This window comes from Schistocerca nitens, chromosome 5, assembly GCF_023898315.1.
Source record: "Schistocerca nitens isolate TAMUIC-IGC-003100 chromosome 5, iqSchNite1.1, whole genome shotgun sequence".
NCBI classification, from domain to species: Eukaryota; Metazoa; Arthropoda; class Insecta; order Orthoptera; family Acrididae; genus Schistocerca; species Schistocerca nitens.
In genome coordinates, this window is record NC_064618.1 from 73,978,683 (window position 1) to 73,992,130 (window position 13,448).

Genomic DNA, 13,448 nt, shown 5'->3' on the forward strand with positions numbered 1-13,448 from the left:
TGCTACCGCCGGCCCTCCCATGTAGTGGCGGCAGAGGGCGCTCAAGGTACTGAGCCATCAAGGCCTGGCGCGACGGGTGTGCGGCATTGGATCTGCCAGATCTTCCACGGTTTCTATAGATGTATCACAGAAACTTGGAATTCTATTGCTATGACGCCAGTGGGAATGTGTCAATGAGTGGCACCACATAAATTAATTCTTAACAATCACAAAATGTTAGAATACAGTATTATAAGTGTCCATCATGGCACAGCTGCATCGATTAAATCCCTAGGTATAATTTTGCAAAGCAATCTAAAATAGAACCAACACATAAGTGGAATAGGGGAAGCAAATGGTCTACTTCATTTTATTCGGAGAATTCTATGAATGTGTAGTTCACCTATAATGTAGACTGCACATACAAAACTTGTGGGATTCATTCTTGAGTACTGAAAGAGTGTTTGGGATCCCTACCAGCTAGGATTAAAATAAGATTTGAAGCAATTCAGAGACATGCTGCTAGATATGTTACCAATAGGGTCAATCAACACATGGCTGTTACGCGAATGCTCCATGAGTGCAAATGGCATTTCCTGCGGGGAAAACGTCTTTGTTTATACGAAACGCTATTGAGAAAAATTAGAGTTCAGGAATTTGTGGCTGACTGCAGAACTAATTTATTGCCACCAACGTACATTTTGCGTAAGGATACTGAAGACAAAATATGAGAAATTAGAGGTCGTACAGAGACATTTGAACTAAAGTTTTTCCCTCGATCCATTTGGGAATGGAATAGGAGATATAATGACTACAGTCTGAATAAATTTTCTTGCTAATTGACACTTCACGCGTTACAGCTAATTTCCTCCAATACGAGCGCTCGACATCAAATGCGAACTGTTCGCTGTTACCGAGTTACCAAAACAAATGATCAGTTTACTCCCAACGACTTGTGCGCATTCGTTTTCGTATTTCTTTTTAGTTCACATTTCATCAGATATGGTAAATACACTAAAAGCATCACACAAACATACAATTATAGTAACGACATACACACGTTTCATACACAACACTAACCAAACACTTGTGGATCATTTACCACAAAATGCTATTCGGCGTCACATTTTCAATTATTATCATCTCCAACATCAGCTTACAGCAGATGAGCTTCATACGACATTGCATAAGATCTATCTTTTTGAAGGCAGCAAATCATCATTGCAACTGGAACTGTAGAGGAATAAATATAAAACTGTAAAGGCATGTGGTGCTGTATCATAGTGGATAAGCTACTGTTATGATATGTGAAAGATTGTGGAATCGAAAGTCGATGGGTAACAATATATTTTTTTATATATATTTATCAGAATAACTTTGTTATTTTCATACAGTTAATTGATTTAAATGTCATATTTTGCAATGTAATTTTCATAGTCTTGTTGACTTTTCTATTTGTTCTTATTTTTTCTCGCTATCATTATTTTTTCGTTTAGAATCTGTCTGTATCACCAATAACCTGTAACGAAATGCCAGCATTACTGCTCATTGATTAGTTCTGTATCAGCTCATATGAGGTTTTCGGAAAGTGAGAAATCACAGTTCGCTTTTAGTGTTGAAACTGATATTTTTCTGTCTTCGGATTGCTCGTAGAGGTCAGCTTAAATCACCATGAAGAAAGAGAGCATGATTAATAGTTCTACTGCATTTTATGACTGTCATTTTCTCGGATGCACTGCACATTATGAGGTTTGATTTATTTAGGTCATGAGTGTGAATTCAGGGCTACAAAATACGTCATCCATCGCAGTTAACTCATTGGTAACTTAAAATCAGCTGTTGGCAGGGAATCTGGCGTTCCGGTCATACCTAACGCCATTTACTTCTGTGTGTTACAATGACGATCAGCAGCAGTTATGCAACACAGTACTGCCAAGTGTCAGAATTTAACTAGCAAGTAATTTTAATTGGACTTCAGTAGGGGTACAATTACCTCCACAGTCAACATTTCATAGCTTGTGAAATATGATAGATGAAGATATTGACTGTTTCCTAAGAATGTGGAAGCATTTCAGGCCACTGACAGTACACAACTACATCTACACACAATGGTAAGGCTACATACTTAAAAAGAGAGCTCATTGTGTCACTCACGATGTTTTATTCAATTAATTGTTTTACAATGGAGTTATTTGGACATTTTCTTCAGGTTGGCTAGTTAATAATTTAAATATAATCATCTTCAAAATCATTGCTAAAAAAAGCACACACAAAACAAATTCGTATGTATTAATGTTGTGTGCACATAAAAAAGATTTTTAAAAGAAATCTGATATCTTTGCTAATAATTCTATTACTGACACAGACTATGTTGATACAGCTAATTTAAAACTCTGGCTGAAGTGTCAATCGATATAGTTACATAAACACAGACAAAACCTGAATTGAATAATTGAATAGTCATAACACCTAGTTTTCCTATTATCCTTGTATTCCTTATTATAACAAGTTTTCTTTCTATAAGACTAACGTGACCTACAAAGCAATTAGAATATTATCGTTATTGCCATACACCACACTTATCTGAAAACTAATTTACCGTTATTAACACTTGAGAATTCAGACTGATGTCCTCATATCATCATCACACAGATTCACATCACCTGGCATGGTTGGCTCTTGAACACGTTAACCAAAGATAAAAGAAGGAAACTACTGAAATGTAAATGTCGTGTGGCTAGCGCCTCCAGTCGGGTAGACCGTTCACTGGGTGCAAGTCTTTCGAACTGACGCCACTTCGGTGACTTGCGCAGCGACGGGGATTGAATGATGATGATTACGACAACACCCAGTCCCTGAGTGAAGAAAATCTCCGACCGAGCAGGGGATAGAACCCAGGCCCTTCGCATTGACATTATGTTGAGCTGGCTACTCAGCTACCGGCGGCGGACAGAAGCAAATAAACGAGCTTAATGGAAATGGCAGAAGTAAGTGAGCTGCTCACGCAATTATTTAACGTAATGGAGTGAACTGAAAAAAACTAAAAGTAAGGAAAGACTTACACTAGTTCCAAGCTTCCTACAAATCCATACAACAATGAGTCAAATCCTATGTTTTAAGCTGCATGGAATAGATATACACTCCTGGAAATTGAAATAAGAACACCGTGAATTCATTGTCCCAGGAAGAGGAAACTTTATTGACACATTCCTGGGGTCAGATACATCACATGATCACACTGACAGAACCACAGGCACATAGACACAGGCAACAGAGCATGCACAATGTCGGCACTAGTACAGTGTATATCCCCCTTTCGCAGCAATGCAGGCTGCTATTCTCCCATGGAGACGATCGTAGAGATGCTGGATGTAGTCCTGTGGAACGGCTTGCCATGCCATTTCGACCTGGCGCCTCAGTTGGACCAGCGTTCGTGCTGGACGTGCAGACCGCGTGAGACGACGCTTCATCTAGTCCCAAACATGCTCAATGGGGGACAGATCCGGAGATCTTGCTGGCCAGGGTAGTTGACTTACACCTTCTAGAGCACGTTGGGTGGCACGGGATACATGCGGACGTGCATTGTCCTGTTGGAAAAGCAAGTTCCCTTGCCGGTCTAGGAATGGTAGAACGATGGGTTCGATGACGGTTTGGATGTACCGTGCACTATTCAGTGTCCCCTCGACGATCACCAGTGGTGTACGGCCAGTGTAGGAGATCGCTCCCCACACCATGATGCCGGGTGTTGGCCCAGTGTGCCTCGGTCGTATGCAGTCCTGATTGTGGCGCTCACCTGCACGGCGCCAAACACGCATACGACCATCATTGGCACCAAGGCAGAAGCGACTCTCATCGCTGAAGACGACACGTCTCCATTCGTCCCTCCATTCACGCCTGTCGCGACACCACTGGAGGCGGGCTGCACGATGTTGGGGCGTGAGCGGAAGACGGCCTAACGGTGTGCGGGACCGTAGCCCAGCTTCATGGAGACGGTTGCGAATGGTCCTCGCCGATACCTCAGGAGCAACAGTGTCTCTAATTTGCTGGAAAGTGGCGGTGCGGTCCCCTACGGCACTGCGTAGGATCCTACGGTCTTGGCGTGCATCCGTGCGTCGCTGCGGTCCGGTCCCAGGTCGACGGGCACGTGCACCTTCCGCCGACCACTGGCGACAACATCGATGTACTGTGGAGACCTCACGCCCCACGTGTTGAGCAATTCGGCGGTACGTCCACCCGGCCTCCCGCATGCTCACTATACGCCCTCGCTCAAAGTCCGTCAACTGCACATACGGTGCATATATATATATATATATATATATATATATATATATATATATATATATATATATATATATATACCCGTGTGAGGTTGATAGACCCTCCATCGGGCGCCTCCCCAGGTGGCGGATAGGGGAAAGCCTCCCAGATATGGGTGGCACCGAGGAAATCAAATACTCGAGGCGGACCAAAACTATCACATCCTCGAGGATAAGTACCCGGAGTAAAAACCGGCGAAACGAAGAAAACTAACACAGAGGCCCAGACACGTCTGTGTGGTAACCACCGGTACTCTGGCCAGCGTCTATCACCAATGGTGCGGCTGATACGAGCTCCAGGAACTGAAAATCCCTGGTTCTACCAAACTGGCGCAAGCCAGACGATTTACAAGCATAATGTCAAGTACACCTAAAAACAACATTACCCCAGGTGGACGATCCACCCGTCGCAAGACGGCAACCAGGCACTCGCATTCTGGGGGACCTGGAGATGTACTAAAGGGCGAGTCGGAGCGCTCTGGCAAACTACCCAAGAAAACACACACATACTTTGGCACCTTCAACATACAGACACTAATACAAACGGGAAAATTACACAATCTAACAACGGAACTCACCAGTCAAAAGATCTCGATCCTAGCGCTACAAGAAACAATATACACGGATTCAGACACAACAGACTACGGAAACTACAGATTCTTCAAGAGTGGAACCAACAGGAAAATCGGCAAAGGCGGAGCACTCCTCGGCATGGCCTTCGCAGTAAACAAAAACATCCTAGACTCAGTAAAAGAAGTCAACGCGATCAACAACAGGCTCATGACCATGCGAATCAAACACGTCAACAAGAACTACACCCTCATCAACGTACATGCCCCCACGAACGCAGACAACAAGGACAAACCAGAAGAAACAGACAAATTCTGGGACAAACTCGAAACCACCCTGGCAAAAATACCCCAAGACAACGCGAAAATTCTACTAGGCGATTTCAACGCACAAATCGGCAGAGAAAAACGCTACAGAAAAACAGTAGGAAATTTCCCTGCACACAAATTCACCAACAAAAACGGCACCAGACTGATCGAACTCTGCCAGCAAAACAACCTCAAAATCATGTCAACCTCCCTGATGAAAAAGCCCAAGAAACAAAAGACGTGGCGACCACCAGTCCACTCACTAGGCGAATTCCAGATAGATCACGTGGCAATCTCCTATGAATACCAGAAAGAAATCCACGACGTCCAAGTGAGAAAAGGCGCCAACATACACTCCTGGAAATTGAAATAAGAACACCGTGAATTCATTGTCCCAGGAAGGGGAAACTTTATTGACACATTCCTGGGGTCAGATACATCACATGATCACACTGACAGAACCACAGGCACATAGACACAGGCAACAGAGCATGCACAATGTCGGCACTAGTACAGTGTATATCCACCTTTCGCAACAATGCAGACTGCTATTCTCCCATGGAGACGATCGTAGAGATGCTGGATGTAGTCCTGCGGAACGGCTTGCCATGCCATTTCCACCTGGCGCCTCAGTTGGACCAGCGTTCGTGCTGGACGTGCAAACCGCGTGAGACGACGCTTCATCCAGTCCCAAACATGCTCAATGGGGGACAGATCCGGAGATCTTGCTGGCCAGGGTAGTTGACTTACACCTTCTAGAGCACGTTGGGTGGCACGGGATACATGCGGACGTGCATTGTCCTGTTGGAACAGCAAGTTCCCTTGCCGGTCTAGGAATGGTAGAACGATGGGTTCGATGACGGTTTGGATGTACCGTGCACTATTCAGTGTCTCCTCGACGATCACCAGTGGTGTACGGCCAGTGTAGGAGATTGCTCCCCACACCATGATGCCGGGTGTTGGCCCTGTGTTCCTCGGTCGTATGCAGTCCTGATTGTGACGCTCACCTGCACGGCGCCAAACATGCATACGACCATCATTGGCACCAAGGCAGAAGCGACTCTCATCGCTGAAGACGACACGTCTCCATTCGTCCCTCCATTCACGCCTGTCGCGACACCACTGGAGGCGGGCTGCACGATGTTGGGGCGTGAGCGGAAGACGGCCTAACGGTGTGCGGGACCGTAGCCCAGCTTCATGGAGACGGTTGCGAATGGTCCTCGCCGATACCCCAGGAGCAACAGTGTCCCTAATTTGCTGGGAAGTGGCAGTGCGGTCCCCTACGGCACTGCGTAGGATCCTACGGTCTTGGCGTCCATCCGTGCGTCGCTGCGGTCCGGTCCCAGGTCGACAGGCACGTGCACCTTCCGCCGACCACTGGCGACAACATCGATGTTCTGTGGAGACCTCACGCCCCACGTGTTGAGCAATTCGGCGGTACGTCCACCCGGCCTCCCGCATGCCCACTATACGCCCTCGCTCAAAGTCCGTCAACTGCACATACGGTTCACGTCCACGCTGTCGCGGCATGCTAGCAGTGTTAAAGACTGCGATGGAGCTCCGTATGCCACGGCAAACTGGCTGACACTGACGGCGGCGGTGCACAAATGCTGCGCAGCTAGCGCCATTCGACGGCCAACACCGCGGTTCCTGGTGTGTCCGCTGTGCCGTGCGTGTGATCATTGCTTGTACAGCCCTCTCGCAGTGTCCGGAGCAAGTATGGTGGGTCTGACACACCGGTGTCAATGTGTTCTTTTTTCCATTTCCAGGAGTGTAGATTCGGACCACTACCTAACAAGAATCAAAATCAAACTCACACCAAGAAGACAACACAAAAAGAAATTGACCTCACCGAAATTTGATACAAGAAAGATCAGAGAATCGAACATCACAGAACACTGGGAAAAACAAGAGGCGAAAGATTGGACCAGCTTTAAACAAAAAATTGTGAACACAGCCAAAGAACTGATCCCGCTGACTAGAAAACCCAGGCACCCTTGGTGGAACACTACCTGCGAAATCGCCATACAAAATCGAAGAACAGCTTTCACAAACTACAACAGCAACAAAACACAAGAAACACAGGACAACTTCTATGAAATTCGAAGACAAACATCGAAAACAATAAGACAAGAGAAACGCAAATACATAAACGATCAGCTAAACTCCATCGAAGAAGACTTCAGAAATTTCAACACACGGGATTTCTACAGGACGTCAAAGGATACTCACCACAGAACCTCTGCTTCAGAAAAGAAGACGGAAAACTGGCACTTACCAACAAAGAAAACTGTGAAGAGCTCGCGAAGTACTTTTCAAAATTACTAAATTGCCCGGAACCTAACTCAACCTTCGAACCCCGAGAACCGGCCAACGCACCGGAAGACTCACCATCACCAACAAAAGAAGAAATCCTCCACTGCATAAAGAAACTGAAAAACAACAAGGCAGCCGGTGAAGACGGAATAACGGCAGAACTGCTGAAGAACCTAGGACCAAACACGCTAAACGAAATCACACAAATCATACAGAACACCTGGACAACCGAAATCATACCTGACGACTGGAAGACCGCACTCATTCACCCGCTACACAAGAAAGGTGACAGGACAGACACAAAAAATTATAGAGGAATTTCCCTGCTACCGGTCATCTACAAAATTCTATCAACCTGCCTTCTCACCAGAACGCAAGGACAACTGGAACCCGCCATCTCGGAATACCAAGCGGGTTTCAGACCCAACAGAGCCTGCCCCGAACAAATCTTCAACCTGAAATCAATCATAAAATCCCACATGACAAGCCCCAAAAAAATCATCTGCACTTTCGTCGACTTCAAAAAGGCTTACGACTCGATCGACAGAAAGTCCCTCATCCAAATCCTCAGAGAAAAAGGCCTAGACCAAAAGACCCGAAGACTAATCGAACAGACACTAACCAATACAAAATCCAAAGTCAAATTCATGGGCGAAATATCGGACCCCTTTGAAATCCACACTGGCCTAAGACAAGGAGATGGACTATCCCCGCTATTGTTCAACATCGTCCTGGACAAAGTAATGAGCGAATGGGAAGCTGAAGTCAGGAGACAAAACACCTGGAGACCAGTCACATTAGGAAGGAAAAGACTGGAAATCCCTTACCTAGCATTCGCAGACGACCTAGCGATACTGACCTATGACCCAACATCAGCAAAAACACAGATCGAAATCCTGAATGAATGCGCCGAGAAAGTCGGCCTACAAATCTCTTTTGAAAAAACGCAAGTCCTAACAAGAGAAGGCGACGACATCACAACCAAGTACGGCAAAATTAAAGGGGTCACACACTTCAGATACCTAGGCGAAATCATCGAACCGACCGGAACAGAGAAACTGGCTTACGAAGACAGACAACAGAAGACACGGAAAGCACTAGGCATGGTACGAAACGTCTACAACAAACAATGCACTCAACAGGAAAATCAAAATTGAAGAAATCAAAAAAGAAGAACGCAAAATCATGAGGAAAATTTTAGGAGGAAGACCCACACCAGATGGCTACAGACTACAGAAGAACTCAACAGTAGAAGCATATTCGAACATCGAGAACGATATGAGAAAAAGGCGCCTTAAATTCTACGGACATTTAGATAGACTCCCTGAAACAAGACTCACCAAGAAAATTCTAGAACACATCAAGACACTTAAAGTCTCGACACCCTGGATGGAAGGAGTCCGAAAAGACCTACAAGCAATTGGCACCACAAACACCACAGACAGAAGCACCTTCCGAAAACACATAGACAATTGGGAAGTAAAGTCAGAAGCGCTAAAACAGCGGACCAGACAAGAATGGTCTGAGGAGAGAAAAGAGGCCCTCTCCAAGAGAATGAAGGAGTACTGGAAGGACAAGAAGAACAAGCCTTCAAAGTCATAAGCTTAACGATCTCCCTTTAGGGAAAATTCGCCAAATAATATATATATATATATATATATATATATATATATATATATATATATATATATATATATATATATATATGGTGAGTCACCTAACGTTACCGCTGGATATATTTTTAGTAAACCACATCAAATACTGACGAATCGATTCCAACAGACCGCACGTGAGGGGAGGGGCTAGTGTAATTGGTTAACACAAACCATAAAAAAATGCACGGAAGTATGTTTTTTAACACAAACCTACGTTGTTTTAAATGGAACCCCGTTAGTTTTGTTAGCACATCTGAACATATAAACAAACATGTAATCCGTGCCGTTTGTTGCATTGTAAAATGTTAATTACATCCGGAGATATTGTAACCTAAAGTTGACGCTTGAGTACCACTCCTCCGCTGTTCGATCGTGTGTATCGGAGAGCACCGAATTACGTAGGGATCCAAAGGGAACGGTGATGGACCTTAGGTACAGAAGAGACTGGAACAGCACATTACGTCCACATGCTAACACCTTTTTACTGGTCTTTTTCACTGACGCACATGTACATTACCATGAGGGGTGAGGTACACGTACACACGTGGTTTCCGTTTTCAATTACGGAGTGGAATAGTGTGTGTCCCGACATGTCAGTCTAATAGATGTTCGATGTGGTGACCATCATTTGCTGCACACAATTGCAATCTCTGGCGTAATGAATGTCGTACACGCCGCAGAACATCTGGTGTAATGTCGCCGCAGGCTACCACAATACGTTGTTTCATTTCCTCTGGGGTTGTAGGCACATCACGGTACACATTCTCCTTTAACGTACCCCACAGAAAGAAGTCCAGAGGTGTAAGATCAGGAGAACGGGCTGGCCAATTTATGCGTCCTCCACGTCCTATGAAACGCCCGTCGAACGTGTACCTCACCCCTCATGGTAATGTACATGTGCGTCAGTGAAAAAGACCAATAAAAAGGTGTTAGCATGTGGACGTAATGTGCTGTTCCAGTCTCTTCTGTACCTAAGGTCCATCACCGTTCCCTTTGGATCCCTACGTAATTCGGTGCTCTCCGATACACACGATCGAACAGCGGAGGAGTGGCACTCAAGTGTCAACTTTAGGTTACAATATCTCCGGATGTAGTTAACATTTTACAATGCAACAAACGGCACTGATTACGTATTTGTTTATATGTTCAGATATGCTAACAAAACTAACGGGGTTCCACTTAAAAAAACGTAGGTTTGTGTTAAAAAACATACTTCCGTGCATTTTTTTATGGTTTGTATTAACCAATTACACTAGCCCCTCTCCTCACGTTCGGTCTGTGGAATCGATTCGTCAGTATTTGATGTGGTTTACTAAATATATCCAGCGGTAATATATATATATATATATATATATATATATATATATATATATATATATATATCAGTTCTACATATTGTATCTTACAACTGTGCATTTTTTTATGGTTTGTATTAACCAATTACACTAGCCCCTCTCCTCACGTTCGGTCTGTGGAATCGATTCGTCAGTATTTGATGTGGTTTACTAAATATATCCAGCGGTAATGTTAGGTGACTCACCCTGTATATATATATATATATATATATATATATATATATATATATATATATATATATATATATATATATATATCAGTTCTACATATTGTATCTTACAACTAAATCGAGTTTAATAATCTTTTAACACAATGTTTGTAGGTCACAATAATGTTCACTGTCTACTGCAGACAAGAAAACTCTCCAATGAAATAAAAACGTACACAAGTGTTTCAAATAATAAGTCACTATTAGAGACTAAAAACCCACTGTTGGATTGAAATTTGCAATAAATAAAGTTTATTTTTTCAAAAGATATGTATGTTAATTTCATCAAGAAATGCTTTAGTAGTTTGTAAGTGATTTAGCAATTCTTATACCCCTTAGTTTATATGAACAACACTGTTTATTATAAACTGTTTGAAGCACAATATATTTCACAAAAAATTAGAAGTCTCATGTTATCTAAACTAATGTACATAGCAAATGGTGAGCTGTGTGTTATTACCATTTAAAATATGCTTGTGCATTTTGAGCAGCCAGAATTACCTTTGATCTATTCTGATATAGTACCAGAAAATGCATAATCTAAAACCTTGGATTAAAAAGGTAATTCCTGTTGACAACACTATTTCATTCAAATGTGGTATTTTCTGTCTTTCATTTCGAAATAGGGTGTGTACCATCGTTTATCATTCGGAAATATCTGTTTACATTAGCTTAAGCTCTTACTTTGTAAGAGAAATAGAACCATTCACTCATGAATAATTATATCCAGTAATTTATAAAAGGTAATAAACAGAATTAATGTTCAATAACATGTTTTAACTATATATGACCATGCAGCTTTGCTAGAATAGAAATGATAATTAAATGAACACCCTAGCTGCAAGTAGGCGTTGATACACTTCGTTGGGGACATGTTGAAAATGTGTGCCCCGACCGGGACTCGAACCCGGGATCTCCTGCTTACATGGCAGACGCTCTATCCATCTGAGCCACCGAGGGCACAGAGGATAGTGCGTCTGCAGGGACTTATCCCTTGCACGCTCCCCGTGAGATCCACATTCCCAACATGTCCACAACACTACATTCGTAGTGCGCCTATTAGATGTTTGCCCATCATACTCATTACTCGTGGCAGATTAATCTACCAAGTCCCGTACGAGTTCGGGCATAGCGTGTGCGTTCGCACACAAGAAGGTCAAAGGCCGGGAACCCATATTTTTATTTTAACTATATATGACCATGCATATAAAAATATGGGTTCCCGGCCTTTGACCTTCTTGTGTGCGAACGCACACGCTATGCCCGAACTCGTACGGGACTTGGTAGATTAATCTGCCACGAGTAATGAGTATGATGGGCAAACATCTAATAGGCGCACTACGAATGTAGTGTTGTGGACATGTTGGGAATGTGGATCTCACGGGGAGCGTGCAAGGGATAAGTCCCTGCAGACGCACTATCCTCTGTGCCCTCGGTGGCTCAGATGGATAGAGCGTCTGCCATGTAAGCAGGAGATCCCGGGTTCGAGTCCCGGTCGGGGCACACATTTTCAACATGTCCCCAACGAAGTGTATCAACGCCTACTTGCAGCTAGGGTGTTCATTTAATTATCATTTCTATTCTAGCAAAGCTGCATGGTCATATATAGTTAAAATAAAAATATGGGTTCCCGGCCTTTGACCTTCTTGTGTGCGAACGCACACGCTATGCCCGAACTCGTACGGGACTTGGTAGATTAATCTGCCACGAGTAATGAGTATGATGGGCAAACATCTAATAGGCGCACTACGAATGTAGTGTTGTGGACATGTTGGGAATGTGGATCTCACGGGGAGCGTGCAAGGGATAAGTCCCTGCAGACGCACTATCCTCTGTGCCCTCGGTGGCTCAGATGGATAGAGCGTCTGCCATGTAAGCAGGAGATCCCGGGTTCGAGTCCCGGTCGGGGCACACATTTTCAACATGTCCCCAACGAAGTGTATCAACGCCTACTTGCAGCTAGGGTGTTCATTTAATTATCATTTCACTTCAATAACATGTGGTAACACTGATTCTGTAGCATGGGATTTATTAATCATTCTCAGGTAATTTTGGTCTTCTGAATATGAAAATAATATTTTTTTTTAATTGACTCTACTTTTTGAGATGAAGACAATCCACTTACACTGGATATTACATTATAAGAAAGAGGAGAATATTTGTTAAAACTTTTCTCTTAAAGTTATCAGATGATTTCGAACACACAAAGTGCTATAAATGATACGAAGATAATAAATATAATCATGGTCTTCTGAATATGAAAATAATATTATTTTTGTTGAATTGACTCTACTTTTTGAGATAAAGGCAATCCATTTACGCTGGCTGTCGCATTATAAAAAAGAGTAGAATATTTGTTAAACTTTTGTTTTAAAGTTATCAGATGATTTCGAACACACAATGTGCTATAAATGACACAGATAATAAGAATAATCATAACAGCAAAAACATATGGATAAGTATTAAGAAAAACATTTTCTATGATATCTTTTTCGGTGTTTATGCTCCAGACCGTCTCATTGCAAGTTCCAGCAGTTGTCTGCCATCATATGACGATGCCAACGGCCTTGATATCTTTCCTCCATAATTGTGATGTTCTGATGAAACCGTTCCCCTAGTTCTTCTCTGTAATCTCCCAGGTCGACAAAAAATTTATCTAAATGGCTGGGCAAAAAAAAAAAAGAAATGCATATTGACACTCCTAAATTTTGAAAAATCTGCATCATTTTGTCTACTATTT

General features: G+C 43.2%; 3 non-coding genes across 3 annotated transcripts; 2 read left to right on the plus strand and 1 right to left on the minus strand.

Moving 5' to 3' along the window:
* Positions 1–11,594: 11,594 nt before the first annotated feature.
* Positions 11,595–11,669, minus strand: Trnat-ugu (transfer RNA threonine (anticodon UGU)). Its single transcript has one exon. It is a non-coding gene; the product is annotated as a tRNA-Thr (tRNA).
* A 467-nt stretch (positions 11,670–12,136) lies between these two features.
* Positions 12,137–12,211, plus strand: Trnat-ugu (transfer RNA threonine (anticodon UGU)). The gene has a single exon. It is a non-coding gene; the product is annotated as a tRNA-Thr (tRNA).
* Positions 12,212–12,544: 333 nt separating this feature from the next.
* On the plus strand, positions 12,545–12,619 carry Trnat-ugu (transfer RNA threonine (anticodon UGU)). Its single transcript has one exon. It is a non-coding gene; the product is annotated as a tRNA-Thr (tRNA).
* The last annotated feature ends 829 nt before the right edge of the window (positions 12,620–13,448 follow it).